Consider the following 14,901-nt stretch of genomic DNA (forward strand, 5'->3'; position numbering starts at 1 on the left):
ATATCATGAGGTCAGGAATTCGAGACCATTCTGGCTAACATGGTGAAACCCCACTCTACTAAACATAACAACAACAACAATAGCAAAAATTGGCCAGGCCTGGTGTCACGTGCTTGTAGTACCAGCTACTTGGAAGGTTGAGGCAGGAATACCTCTTTAACCCTATTGGTGGAGGTGGAAGTGAGTTGAGATCATGCCACATTACTCTATCCTGGGTCTTGGGTGACAGAGTAAGACTCTATCTCAAAAAAAAAAAAATTGGTCCTAAGGTTGGAGTTTAAAAGCCTGGGATTCTTCCATTGAGAAGCTGAAAGTTAGAGCAAGCCAAGGGTTGGATTTAAGGATGATCTCATTGGACCATTGAAAACCACCTCTTTGTCCTCTATGAAACATAGGAAATAGTGAATGCTGACCTCCACTGCTTACTGATATAGGCCAGTTATCAGCCTGAGATACGTGTCTTAGTCTGTTTGTGTTCCTATGAAAGAATATGAGACTGGAAAATTTATAAAGAAAAGAGCTTTCATTGGCTCCCAGTTCTGCAGACTGTAAAAGATGTGTGGTGTCAGCATCTGCATCTGGTGAGAACCTCACAAGGCTTTCACTCATGACAGAAGGTAAAAGGAAAATGGGCATATCACATGTGGAGATAGCAAGAGAGAGAAAGGGAGAAAGTATCAGGCTGTTTTCAACAACATATTTGGAAGTAATCTACACTGTGGGAACTAATACAGTGAAAAACTCACTTATTAACCATGGCGAGGGCACCAAGTCATTTATGTGGGATCCAGCCCCATGACACAAACAAACACCTCCCACCAGGTGCCATTTACAGTGTGGAGGACCACATTTCAAACTGAGGCTTGGAGGGACAAATGTCCAAACTATATCAACAGGCAAGTTTAAAAATCATGCAGAGTTATTGTAAAATAATCTTTTTTCCTCTTTAGAATCCTGGAACTACAAAATGCTGGGATTCATTAGCTTCCAGAGATTGGCAAGTTAATATTCAAACTCTTAGGCAGCAACTTGAGAAGTCAAGGCCATAGTTGGGTAGTTTGACCCGTGGGAAGGAAAATTTAGAAGCTCAGTATATTGCTAGAGTGAGTGATGATGAAGACTGATGAGAAATGTCTATGTGTCTGCTCTCAGAGGACCCTGACAGATTCAAAAGTTAGGAGAATTAGAAGCAAGATATCTGGGATGAAGCTATAAAAGTCAAGATATGGCTGGGTGCGGTGGCTCATACCTGTAATCCTAGCAGTTTGGGAGGCTAAGAAGGGTGGATAACCGGAGGTCAGGAGTTCAAGACCAGCCTGATCAACATGGTGAAACCTTGTCTCTACAAAAAAATACAAAAGTTAGCCTGGCATGGTGGCAGGTGCCTGTAATCCCAGCTGTGCAGGAGGCTGAGACAGGGGAATCCCTGAGCCCTGGGAGATAGAGGTCGCAGTGAGCCAAGGTTGTGCCATTGCACTCCAGCCTGTGCAATAGAGCAAGACTCCATCTCAAAAGAAAAAGGAAAAAGGAAAGTCAAGGTATTTAATATACAATCTAAGTTATTCGAGGTACAAAATGCGAGCTGATCTTTCTTGACTGCTTGAGATCCAGTAAGCCAGGAGGAAACAGTTTCGGAAGTGCTTGAATATCTATTTAAATGCATCTTTCATCTTGGAGGTCCTAGGAGAGTTGTGAATGCCAGTCTGTGTTAGAATCCAGAGATAGGCAAGTTATGAATCATTTCATTGAGAAGCACCTGTAACAGTTGTGGCATTACATATGTGGTTTAATACTTCAGTCCTCTGAGAGAAGCTGTGAAATAATAGTTCCCTATTGATTCTAGGGCACTGTGTCAGACATAAACTCTAGAACAAGATCATGACTCAGTTTTTCTTACCTCTTTTTAAGTGAGTATTTTCATAATCCTATGTGCAAGAGTATTTCAACTAGTTTCTGAGTTTATCGCATAAGAAATTGATGTCAGTGTGACTTTTTATTTGTTGCATTGGTGGATGGAGGAACAGAATAGAGTCTCCTATTTTATCACCTTGTTGGAGATATTCTTTTTATTAATTTTTTACTTATTTAAAAAATTGTACATAACAGTTTTAGATACTTTTGGCATACATGCAATATTTTGATACAAGCAATGTGTAGTGGTAAGGAAGAGATGAAAGAGGGAATGAGGGGTTAAATTATAGTTTCTTAGGAGGAATAAGATCTAGTGTTCTGTAGTACAGGATGACTACACTTAATAATGATTTATTGTATATCTCAAAAGAATTAATAGAGCGCGGGTGTAATGTCACTCATACCAAGAGATGACATTCCAGACTCAGTGTCTCGCAGGTATAATCACAACAGTTTGGGAGGCCAAGGAAGGAGGATCACTTAAGCCTGGAAGTTTGAGACCAGCCTGAACAATATATCCAAAGCATTGTCCCTACCACACACACACAAACACAAAAGTTGGGTACAGTGGTGTGTGTCTGTAATTCCAGCTACTTGGGAGGCTGAAATGGAAGGCTCACACATATGAACCCAGGAGTTCAAGGCTGCAGTGAACTACGATGGTGCCACTGCAGTCCAGGTTGGACAACAGAGTGAGACTCGGTCTCTGAAAAAGAAAAAATAAGTGATAAGTTCTTGAACTGAATGATACCCTATTTATTATTTATATATTTGTTGATTTATATAATTATTTTTGAGTTAGAGTCTTGCTGTGTCACCCAGGCTAAAGTGCATGGTGCAATATCAACTCACTGCAGCCTCAGGTTCCCAGGTTCAAATGATTCTCCTGCCTGAGCCTCCCATTTAACTGTAACATACTACGAGCAGGCACCACCACACCTGTCTAATTTTTGCATTTTTGGTAGACGTGGGTTTCATGGTGTTGGCCAGCCTGGTTTTCAACACTTGACCTAAAGTGATGTGCAAACCTTGGCCTCCCCTAGTGTTGGAATTGAAGACCTGAGCTATCACACCTGGACAGTAAGATACACAAGATTAGGGAGTTTTGTCTTTCCACTTCATCCTCACAATCCTGTGTTACAGGTGAATGAAAACACAATTTCATAACATGAATAACTCACTTGAAAATCAAAGTTGGTAACTTCTCCCTTTACAATTATTTGCACCCTTACCCTATAAAAAGCGATGATCTTGTCAAAATTTTCTCAAGAAAATACTTCCTCCTTGTAGATTAGTCTCTTAATTGTAAGATTTATAGACTGTAAAACTTCTGGAACTTCATGTATTTCATTTCTTTAGGTTGTATAATCAGGAAAATTAATTGATTTAGTTATTTAGGTCCAAATCTTTTTATTTTTATCATTCAATGATTTATTAAACCTTTAAGCAATCCCATCTGTAACTTTATGCTGTTGTTTGTGTTTTATACACTTCACTTTCCCAAAAGTGTGAGGTTTAAAGCATTTCCATTCATATCGTCAATTAAATCTGATAGGCTGAGAGCAGTGGCTCATGCCTATAATCTTAGCACTTTCGGAGTCCAAGGAGAGGGATCAGGATTTTAAGAACAGCCTGGCAAACATGGTGAAATGCTGTCTGTACTAAAAATACAAAAAAAAAAAAAAAAAAAAAAAAAAAAAAAAGGAGCCAGCTGTGGTGCACATATCTCTAACACCAGTTACTCAGGATGCTGAGGCAGGAGAATAGCTTGGACCCAGAAGCCAATATGGAGTTGCAGTAAGCCAATATGGAGTCACTGTTCCCCAGTTTGGGCGACAAAGCTACACTCCATCTCAAAAAAAAATTGATAAAATCCCAACCATTCTAAATTATTTCTATTTTTAAGAACTTATTACTAAATCATTACTTACGATAACCATTGTCACAACTTTCAAGAAAAAATTAACATGAGTACTGCCCAAGGCAAAACACTTACTTTCCACTATTTAAACTAGGAACATTTAATTTCATTATGCTATGCACTTGAGAAACTTAGCTGGTTCACTTTTTTGATTTAGGTAAAAAGAAAAATTTCATTACCATTATCCCCCTTCAGTCACAGAATGCTTCAATTAGAATGTTCCAGATGTCTTAAACTTTAGTATCAACCACATCTAATTATTTCCTTTCACTTATACTATTCCTCTAAGAAATAAATGTTTTATGGCGAGGAGACAGTTTTGTAGTCTTTCTGAAGACTTCTCAAACATTTTTAAAGAGAAACAGCATAATTAGAAAACTTGTGCAGCTTGCAAGGGAGATATAACATATGCCTAATTTTGTATCTATTTATGTTGAAAGAAACAAAGGAAAATGTCCAACAAACAACACAATTTACTATCCTACTGAATTTGCTTTTAAGCTTATGCTGCTAAGCAATAACATCAGGCATTTTGCATTACATGTAAAATTTTATTCTGAAAATTTTAATGTAAATACAACATCTAAACAGATAATTTTCAAATAGCATTAACAAGTATGAAATGACTTTGAAAAAAATCATTTTCCTTTGAGTACCTCAAAACCTTAATAGAGGCAGTTAGTATCTACCTCTCTCCACAAAACCAACATGTTTCTTTTAGTAAGACGCAGGTAACAATGCAGAAACAACATGTCAATTTTAGATTTGCAAACAAAGTTTGATATGCAATAATTATTATTTTGAATACTTGCTTTAATATCTGCTTCAGTCTCCTTTCTCAGATCAACTTTCCCCACCATTCCTGTAGATGCCACATAACTTTAACTACCATATGCTTGAAGAGGAACAGGGTGTCACCCTATCCAGAGAAGGTAGATTCCTTTTAAGGTCTTTTCTGCCACAGGAATAAAAATGACCACAGCTCCTTACGTAACTCTCTCAACTTCTACCATATCTATCTTGTGTATTGTTATAATCATGGCGGCTGCTTCTACCATAAGACATCCGAGATCCTCATGCAAGTGGTGTACCATGAGAGGTCTCTGCAGGGTTGATAAAATAATATGTTGGACTACATTTAAACATTTTTACTGCTATCACTAAAGCATGAATATGTTAAAATGCTATTTGTAAATATCTGCTTTCCTCTACCTTTGTTGACAGGATATTAATTAATCCTGTAATAGTCAGAAGGTTTTATTTGTAAGAAGTGTATAAGAGTAGTATTTTGAGGCTTAACAAGTTTAATTCTAAAGTACATGTTGAATGACATTTTCTGAACATGAACTGAAGTTCTCACCTTCATAGAATTCATATGTTTTATACTGTTAAGAATACTCAATATTTAAACATGTTATATTTGTCCTTTATAATGTTCTGTTCTATTAAATACAATTCTATAATTTACAAATCCATCTTGGACCCTCACCATATCCCTGAAATGCATCTCTGTAAGAACTTCCACTTGGACCTTCAGAATGATCTCTACCATGGGTCTCACCACAGCCAACACGATCACTAATGTGGAAAAAAAATAAAAAGTTTTCTTAATGTCAGAATGAACAATTTAAGAAATCTATTAGATAAATCCAGATAACATTTTAGTACTTACACCCTCTAGAGGAATGTTCATCCCAACTAGAATAACAGAAAGCAGGAAATAGCAATCGTTTGAGGAGATGTGTATAAATTGGAACCCTGATACAATGTTAGTTGGAATGAATAATTTAAGAAATCAGTTTGACAAATCCATAAAAAGTTATACTACCTATATCCTCTAGTGGAATGTTCATCCCAATTAGAATTACCGTAATCACAGTATGCATAGTCTCTAGATGGTGGAGCATAATCCCTGGTTTCTCAGGAACTTGTATGATTTCTGTGGGCATAAGTTTAAGCAAGAAATTTTATCTTTTCAACTTCTAGTATCCAAAACATAAGTAAATTACAACTTAAACACAATTAAAAGGCCACATATCTACATAGATACTTCTCCAAATAAAATAGGCAAATACCCAAAAAGCACATTGAAAAGATATTCATTATCAGTGATTCAGAAAATGCATTTGTAATCCAAAATGAGATACCATTTTTCACACACACTCTGGAATGGCAATAAATTTTAAAAAGCAGGAAATAGCAAGTGTTTGACAGGCTGCAGATACTTCATACATATGTGTGAAGCGGTGGTTCTTAGACCTTTTTAGAGTTACAGACTCTTCAGAAATTAAAGTTCTACATTTCTTAAATTGAAAATGCTTTGTGGCAGGCCAAGGTACAAACTCTCTATTAAAATTATGAGGTAATAGATTTGCATAGATGTTAGCACATGTATACACACACACACACACACACAAACAAATATTGCAAAATCAATCTTAAGTACTGGGTTACTTTTTACTGTTGGAAAGTTTTAAATATTCTATCATATTTTGATAATACAACTGATATGAAGTTCTGGGCCCCAAAGTAGAAAACTCTAAACTATAGTGGATATAAATCCGTTCTACGGAAGACCTATTGTGTACAGGCAATCAGCATTCATAAACTCAATTCAGTTTGAAATTTGTGTTTTTTCAAGGCAAACTTATTACAATTTTAAAACTATTTTTAGATATTCATTCAATCATTCTTAAAATACACCTTTAGTACTTAGAAATAATTTTATCAGTAAGTTAATTTTCTGTTCATAAAGGAAATAAATAAAATTAAGAAACTTTGATGTCTTCAGACTTATTTTCTTTCAGTCCTATGGTTCTATCTTTATATTTTAAAACATTACCCAAGTGTCCTTCATATGAGGGAAGCCACCCTCTTGTTCGTCCACTACTTCCTCTTGCAGATCTCAGACTTCGTAAAGGGCTTCTGTTCCTTGAAGACGGTGGTGGACTCTGTCTACCACCACTTTGAAAAGACGGTTTCTTGACTTGTTCTATTTTTATTGTTTTTCCATCTAAAGACTAAAATTATTAAGTATCAATAACATTAAGTATTAAGTATTAAGTATCAATAACATTGGCACATTTAACCCAAGCACATTTTACAAATATTTGTACATCACCTATAGTTCATAGTTAATTAGGTGACAGGAAGATGTAAAAAACATTTTTGAAATCCCATGCCTTTAAAGATGTTTTACTTGAGCAAAGACTAAACACTTCAGGAAGGAACCTAGGAAGATATTTGGAGGAAAATAATTCCAGGCAGAGAAAATAACTATTGAAATAATTCTCATACTAGAATTAAGCAAGCAGTCATACTCCCATCATGTATGATGCAAGATGAACAAAGGAAAAAGGTTAAGTGAGATCAAAGACAAATTGTTTTGGTTTTATTCTGAGTATAATTCTGGCTACTGGGGGAACAAACTGTAAGCTACAAGTGAGTATCAGAATCAAGCAGAGAGACCAAACAAATGATGATGCTTCAACAAACGTAATGGCAGAGGAGACGATACACTCACTCCTTTCATGTGACTGTATAAGTTGTGCTTTTCTTAAAGTTACTTGGTTGAGGGTATAAGTAATATTCAGATAATGATGTTGAGTATGCAGGTGATTTTTTATCCTTTAGAACTTGCCTCTAAACTCCCTCTAGTATTTTATTTCACTCTTAACCAGAGTCACAATTATTTATGCCTAAATGTTATATGGAACACATGAAGTATGTACCATGTAATATTTATTACTGTCCATCAAGTAATATGGAATTTACATGTGATAGAAAGTATAATTTATACTTTTCAGTTAAGATCTTATAATTTAATATATGTATAAACTATATAAGCTATATAACTAATTTTTAAACGTAAGTATTCCTAAATAAACAATATATATTTGTATATTTTATAATTTATATATGTATTGCATATAGATGAAATTTATGCATTATATATATTTGAATACAGGTATAGTATATGTCTATATGTACTTCATTTTCATATACTTTAATCTCTGGGGTACATGTGCAGAACGTGCAATTTTGTTACAAAAGTATACAATGTGTTAGTTTGTTGAGAATGTGTTAGTTTGTTGATACTATGTGTTAGTTTGTTGAGAATGATGCTTTCCAGATTCACCCATGTCCCTGCAAAGGACATGAACTCATACATTTTTATGTCTGCTTATAATTCCATGGTGTATATGTGTCACATTGTCTTTATCCAGTTTATCATTGATGGACATTTGGGTTGGTTTCAAGTCTTTGATATTGTGAACAATGCCTCAATAAACATAAGTGTACATGTGTCTTTATAGTAGCATGATTTATAATCCTTTAGATACATAACCTGTAATGAAATTGCTGGGTCAAATGGTATTTCTAGTTTTAGATTCTTAAGGAATCACCAGACTGTACTCCACAATGGTTGAACTAATTTACACTCTCACCAACAGTATAAAAGCATTCTTTTTCTCTATGTCCTCTCCAGCATCTGATGTTGCCTGATTTTTTAATGATCGCCATTCTAACTGGCATGAGATGGTATCTCACTGTGATTTTAATTTGCATTTCTATAATGACCAGTGATGATGAGCTTTTTTTCCTGTGTTTATTAGCTGCATGAATGTCTTGTTTTGAGAAGTGTCTGTTCATATCCTTCTCTCACTTTTTGATGGGTTGGCTTATTTTTTTTTTCTTGTAAATTTGTTTAAGTTCTTTGTAGATTGTGGATATTGGGCCTTTGTCAGATAGATTGATTGCAAAAATGTTCTCCCATTCTGTAGGTTGCCTGTTCACTCTAATGATCATTTATTTTGCTGTTAGAAGCTCTTTAGTTTGCTTAGATTCCATTTGTCAATTTTTGCTTTTGTTGCCATTGCTTTTGATGTTTTAGACATGAGGTGTTTGCTTATGCCTATGTCCTAAATGGTATTGTCTAAGTTTTCTTCTAGGGTTTTTATGGTTTTAGGTCTTATGTTTAAGTCTTTAATTCATCTTGAGTTAATTTTTTTATAAGTAAGGAAGGGGTCCAATTTCAGTCTTATGCATATAGCTAGCCAGTTTTCCCAATACTATTTATTAAATAGGGAATCATTTCCCCATTGCTTGTTTTTTTCAGGTTTGTCAAAGATCAGATGGTTGTAGAGGTGCGGTGTTATTTCTGAGGCCTCTATTCTGTTTCATTGTTCTATATATCTGTTTTGATACCAGTACCATGCCGTTTTGGTTACCGTAGCCTTGTATTATAGTTTGAAATCAGGTAGCATGATGCCTCCAGCTTTGTTCTTTTTGCTTAGGATTGTCTTGGCTATGCAGGGTCTTTTTTGGTTCCATATGAAATTTAAAACAGTTTTTAACAATTTTGTGAAGAAATTGAACAGTAGCTTGATGGGGATAGCATTGAACCTATAAATTACTTTGGGCACTATGGCCATTTTCACTATATTGATTGTTCCTATAATGAGCATGGAATGTTTTTCCCTTTATTTGTGTCCTCTCTTATTTCCTTGAGAAGTGGTTTGTAGTTCTCCTTGAAGAGGTCCTTCACATCCCTTGCAAGTTGAATTCCTATGTATTTTATTCTCTTTGTAGCAACTGTGTATGTGAGTTCACTCATGATTTAGCTCTCTGTTTGCTGTTGGTGTATAGGAATGCTTGTGATTTTTGCACATCAATTTTGTATCGTGAGACTTTCCTGAAGTTTCTTATCAGTGTAAGGAGATTTTGAGCTGAGACAGTGGGATTTTGTAAATATACAATCTTGTAATCTGCAAAAAGAGGCAATTTGACCTCCTCTTTTCCTGTTTGATACCCTTTATTTCTTTCTCTTGCCTGATTGCCCTAGTCATAAGTTCTAATACTATGGTGAATAGGGGTGGAGAAAGAGAGGGCATCCTTGTCCTGTACAGGTTTTCAAAGGAGAAGCTTCCAGGTTCTGCTATTCAGTATGATATTGGCTGTGGGTGTGTCATGAGTAACTTCTATTATTTTGAAATACATTCCATCAATATGTAGTTTATTGAGAGTTTTTGTCATGATGGGGTGTTGAATTCTGTTGAAGGGCTTTTCTGGATCTATTGAGATAATCACATGTGTTTTGTCATTGGTTCTGTTTATCGTGATGGATTATATTTATTGATTTGCATATGTCAAATAAGCCTGGCATCCCAGGTATGAAACCGACATGATTGTGGTGGATACATTTTTTGATGTGCTGCTGGATTTGGTTAGCCAGTATTTCACTGAGGATTTTTGCATCCATGTTCATCACTGATCTTGGCTTGGATTTTTCTTTTTTTCTTTTTCTTTTCTTTTCCTTCTTCTTCTTTTTTTTTTTTTTTTTTTTTTTTTTTTTTTTTTTTTGGTTGGTAGGCTATTAATTACTGTGTCAATTTCAGAAGTTGTCATTGTTCTATTTAGGGATATGACTTGGGAGGATGTGTGCATCCAGGAATTTATCCATTTCTTCTAGATTTTCTAGTTTATTTGTGTAGAGGTATTTATAGTTTTCTCTGATGTTAGTTTGTATTTCTGTGGGATCAGTGGTGGTATCCCCTTTATTATTTTTTGTTGTGTCTATTCGATTCTTCTCTCTTTTCTTCTTTATTAGTCTGGCTAGTGGTTTATCTATTTTGTCAATCTTTTCAAAAAAACCAGCTCCTGGATTTATTGACTTTTTGAAGGGTTTTTGTGTCTCTATCATCTTCTGTTCTGCTCTGATCTTAGTTATTTCTTGTCTTCTGTTAGCTTTTGAATTTGTTTGCTTTTGCTTTTCTTGTTCTCTAGTTCTTTTAGTTTTGATGTTAGCGTGTTGATTTTAGCTCCTTCTTACCTTCTGTTGTGGACATTAGGTGCTATAAATTTCCCTCTACACATCGCTTTAAATGTTTCCCACAGATTCTGGTATGTTGTGTCTTTGTTCTCGCTGGTCTCAAAGAACATCTTTATTTCTGCCTTAATTTCGTTATTTACCCAGGAGTCATTCAGGAGCAAGTTGTTCAGTTTCCATGTAGTTGTTCAGTTTTGAGTGAGTTTTTAAATCCTGAGTTCTAATTTGATTGTACTGTGGCCTGAGAGACTGTTTTTTATGATTTCTGTTATCTTGTATTTGCTGAGGAGTGTTGTACTTCCAGTTATGTAGTCAGTTTCAGAATAAGTGCTTTTACTCTGAGCATAATTCTCACTATGGGGAAAACAAAATGTAAGCTACAAATGGGTAACAGAATCAAGCAGAGAGACTAAACAAATGATAATGGCTTCAACAAACCTAATGGCAGAGGAGATGATACAAACAGTCATTTCATATGACTGTATAATTTGTGCTTTGCCTAAAAGTTCTTGACTCAGGGCATAAATAATAATTCAGATAATCATGTTGATTATGTAGGTGATTTTTTATTGTTTAGAATTTTCCTCTAATTTCCCTCTAGTATTTGATTTTACCCTTTTAACCAGAGTTAGAATTATTTATGCCTAAGTGTTATATGGAAATGTTGAAGCATGTACCATGTAATATTTATTACTGTCCATTAAGTAATATGAAATTTATATGTCATAGAAAAGTATAATTTATACTTATAATTTGATATCTTATAATTTAAGTATTCATAACATATAAAATATATGTATCTGTGTATTTTATGATTAATATATATGTATTGCATATATATGTAACTTATGTATTATATTATATTATATTTTAATAGATGTATGCTTTATATCTACATGTATTTCTAATATATATGATTATCTTTGTTTCCACCCATTCAGGTATAGCAAGGTAGTCCTGTTCTTTGCCTCTTTGGCAGTCACTGGGGATTTGTAGGCCTGCTCAGCAATACCTCAGAGGCCTGTTATGACCCTATTCTTGTCATCAGGACAGCTTCATACGTATCTCGGATGAGATGGCTTACTTATATCAAGGCATCCCGGAAACCACTGGGTCCTATTTTTTCTCTACTCTGCAGTTTTCCCCCTGGAGTAGAAGATAGTCCACAAAACACACTTAGCTCTAACACAGTTTCTGCCACTTTGGTCTTCCATGGATTTTCAGTACTAACATGGAGAAGAAGATTAAGCACTTCCCCAGTGAACAAAAAGCACTGGAATCCTCATTCGATGTTTTTTAGTTCAAATAATAGAGACCTTTTTTATGCCAATAGGCTATTACACTTTCAAAGTGCTCACCTCTCTTCAGCTAGCAAATTCCCAATGGTACAATCCAGGATTTCTCCTGTTGCCAAACCATGGGATCATCCTGATACATCTGAACCCTGGGGTACCCCAGAAATTGACACTTCTCTATGTTTCTTTTTTTTTTTCTGGACCCCAGAACTCCCAAACAGCTATTATACCTATACCCCGGAATCATCCACAGAAAAATGCAATGAGTTATAAATATCAAACTGTGACTGATTCAGTAAGATCCTGGATTAATACATTAGCTAGTATAATTAGGCTTCATACTCTACCATTAGTTAATGCTGGTGGATCCTGGTTTCTCTTTTCAAATGGCATAGGTGGATCTCAAGTTCCTTCTAAGACAGATACTGGTCAATCTCAAGTTCAGTCTACTAATGTTCCATCTCATAGACAACTTGTAGCTAGACATTGACTAGAAATTACTCCGGAAGTTGAAACTTGGAAACAATTTGTGTCTTATAAAACAGGGACAGTGATGCAGATTCAGTGAAGTGTATATTAGAAACCAAATGTATTCTGTAGCTCCTAGAGTTAACTCTGGTGTTAAACCAGTAGCTTACAACTAGATTTCACCCATACCTTTCATAATTAATAAAATTGAACTATGGGCTCATTCACCTTCGTGAAGAATGATCTCACTATCCTATTGTAACACATATCTTTGAATCATGGTGTCAGCCAGTTCTGAATGTATTTGGATCCCAAGAAACTATAGAAAGGACAGATAAATACTGGACTCTCACTGAACCCGAGTCAACTTAGTTCTGGATTTCTTCTATACTGCATACTCCACATTCATGTGCTAAGTCAAAAGGTGACAATATTAGGTCTTGGACACAACATAAAACCAGTATGATCAGGCCCTCAAATCAAATGGACGATTTAGTACATTGAATAAACATGAGGCTATTACACTCAAACCGCTGATGCAGACATGGATCTTAATACATCCTATTATGAACATAATTAAGCCCTTAATTCACTCTAACATTGACATGATCAGACCTTGGAATCAGCTTGAAACAGCCATAGTCTAAACCTAGACCCAGCCAGAAATGCCATCAGGAAAACTCTTGAGTCGCCTGAAAGCTGATGCAATAAAACCATGGTTACAAACTGAAACTGAAAGAATGAGACCCTGGATTCAATTTAAATATTAAATTTAAAATATTGAGGCCCAGAACCCAGACTGAAGAATGGAAAGAAAAACACTGGCCCCAACCAGAAACAGATCTAGTTAAGTACTGGGCTGAAACTGGAATGGGAACAGTGGTACCTGAGCCCCAATCTGAAGGTGATAGATGCAGACCCTGGAATCACACTGAAGCTGGTATTATCAAACTTTTGTTTCAAGTCTCAAGCAGAGACACTCACACAGTGGAGAGAACGAGTAACTCTGACAGATCACCACTGAATACAGTCTGAAACTGAAATCGTGAGGTTTTGGAACCAACCTGTGCCAGATAAGTCGAGAGACTGCATACGTCATGAAGCTTATGCATTTAGACACTGGAGTGAGGTTGAAAGCGATAAAGTTAGATCATGGACCCAAGCTGAAGATGACACTCTGAGACCCTGGATTCAGAAAGACAATGGTGTAATAAACCCCTGGGTACAAAATGAAACTACTATATTAACAGCATGGATGCAGGGAGAGTCTCAGTAATTAAATTCCTGGACACAATCTGAGACTCACACAGTCCCACTGTGGAGCCAGACTGAAACTCCAACAGTAAACTATTGGACCAAGATGTTAGCAGATATAGTCACCACCTCGACAAAGTCTGAATTTCAAGGATTAACATCCTGGAGACAGTCTGAAACTGATCCAGTCATGCTGTGGACTATTGCCAAATTTCCAGCAGTGAATCTCTGGACACATTCTGTATCTGATAAAGTCACACGTTGGAATCCAGGTGAAGAAATCCTTGAACAAAATTTCAGCCTGAATATCTAAAAGAAAATACCTGGCTCCCAGCTGAATTTAATGCAGTCTCATCATGGACCATGGCTTATTTGCCAGCAGTAAATTACTGGATATAGTTTGATACTGAAACAGTAACACTGTGAACACAGGTAGAGTCCCCAGCAATACCTTCCTGGAAACAGTTGGAAACTGATATAATTATACTAGGGACCTATGCTGAATCACTAGTGATGAATTCATGGATATATTCTCCTACATCGGATATGGTCACAATGTGTATCCAGGCTGAATCACTATTATTACATCCTTGTACACAGTCTGAAACTGATATACTCACAACAGGGATTCTGGCTGCAACTCTAGGAGTAAGTCACTGAGCACATGATATATTCCTACCATCGACCCACACTGAACATCCACCAGTATCTTGGACTCAACCATGGATTCCAGGTGAAACTCCAGCAATGAATCATTGGAGAGAGGCTACAGCTGATACGGTCCTACCAAGGAATCAGGCTGAATTTATAGAAGGAAATGCCTGGACACAGTATGAAACTTATGCAATCACACAGGAGATCCTGAATGATTCTCCAGCACAAGATTCATAGACACAGAAAATAGCTGATGCAGACAAGCTGTGGACCAAGCCTGAATTTCTAGCAATACATCCTTGGACAAAGTCTGTAGTTGATAGTACTATACAATGGATTCAGGATGAGTTCTAGCAATAAATCCATGGACACAGTATGTGTCTTATACAATCAAACCTGGGCCCAAGATGAATCTTCATTAGTAAATCTCTGTACACTCCCTGAATCTGATAACATTATTCTGTGGACACAAGCAGAGTCTCCAACAGTAATTCCATGCACAGAGGCTGTTAATTCCATAGTCACACCATGGGCCCAGGCTGTATCTCCAGCAGTAATTCCATGGACAC

The 14,901-nt window shown here is 36.1% G+C and overlaps 1 pseudogene; it reads left to right on the top strand.

Annotated features, from left to right (window-relative positions):
* Positions 1-14,901, top strand: part of LOC126947220 (uncharacterized) — a 35,701-nt pseudogene that overhangs the window by 9,824 nt on the left and 10,976 nt on the right.

Source organism: Macaca thibetana, chromosome Y (genome assembly GCF_024542745.1).
Source record: "Macaca thibetana thibetana isolate TM-01 chromosome Y, ASM2454274v1, whole genome shotgun sequence".
NCBI lineage: Eukaryota > Metazoa > Chordata > Mammalia > Primates > Cercopithecidae > Macaca > Macaca thibetana.